Below are 976 nucleotides of genomic sequence, written 5' to 3'. Positions count from 1 at the left end.
TCTGGCAAGTGCAGCCTCTTCACTGGGGCTTGTGCTGCTGAAAGCTTGGCTCTGCCTTCTCAGGCGCTCTCCAGGTGGGGTGGACGCATGTTCCTTATCCTGATGTGCCCATCAGAGGTCCCACATGGACCCCCACTGGGGCGCTGGCACACGGCAGAGGGAGAGGGCTTTGTGCTGCTGTGGCAGCACCGGCTCATTGCTCTGTCCCTCTCCATCTCTTCCCTTGTTCTGCTCCCTCAAACGTGCCACCTAACACCACGAGGTGCGGGCGCTCCTGTGGGTCACTTCTTGTCACCTCTCTCCTCTGTGCTCATCCTGGCCTCTCCTTCTCTCATTTTCCTCCACTGCCTGTCTCCACTGTCTCCACCTCAGCTGGGTCCTCCAGGAGCCACATCCTGCTCCAGTGACTGCCTGTCACCAGGGATGCCCCCTCACGCTGTCCACCCCTCCTGCACTGCCCTGCGCTCCTTCCCTCGCTGGCCCTGCACTGCTTGCCCCCGCCAGGCACCCGCAGAGGGAAGAGGTGCCCTTTCTGTGCTGGGGTCCCCATGCTGTGGCTGCGACAGGCAATTCCTGGGTGGCTGGAGTGGGTTCTCTGCTGATCATCACGGGTGGAAAAGAGGCCAGTGGGAGGGCTCAGAGCTGGAAAAGGCTGAGCAAAGCCACCTGGGTGTGTTATAGTGCCTGGCTTGGCTGTAGTCTGTACTGGTGGGCCTGGGCTGTGCACGGGGGCCAGGGTGATGAGGACCTGACAACTGCTTGTAGCCCCAGAGCCAGCAACAGGGTTGATCCCTGAAATCCAGGCTGATGGTCAGCCAACTGATGCTGTGCAGCAGCTGCGGGCAGGGCTGATGGAGCAGCATGGCAAAGGCGGCGCTGTGTCCTGCAGCGTGCATTGGGCATCATGTGGACCCCACTCCAGTCCTCCCCACGGGTTATGGGCAGCCCCAGGACTTGAAGGGCAGCGTGGCTGCAC

At 61.9% G+C, this 976-nt stretch overlaps 1 protein-coding gene across 1 annotated transcript in view; it reads left to right on the top strand.

Annotated features, from left to right (window-relative positions):
* The window catches only part of LOC104402254 (ankyrin-1-like), a gene marked incomplete at both ends in the record, with an annotated part of 7,100 nt that overhangs the window by 4,449 nt on the left and 1,675 nt on the right, over positions 1-976 (top strand). The gene's annotated exons all lie outside the window — the stretch shown is intronic.

The sequence above is a fragment of the Nestor notabilis genome, unplaced genomic scaffold, assembly GCF_000696875.1.
Source record: "Nestor notabilis isolate BGI_N333 unplaced genomic scaffold, ASM69687v1 scaffold24642, whole genome shotgun sequence".
Lineage (NCBI taxonomy): Eukaryota > Metazoa > Chordata > Aves > Psittaciformes > Psittacidae > Nestor > Nestor notabilis.
The sequence above is the reverse complement of the archived record's forward strand: the minus strand, read 5'-3'. Positions and strand labels throughout refer to the sequence as shown.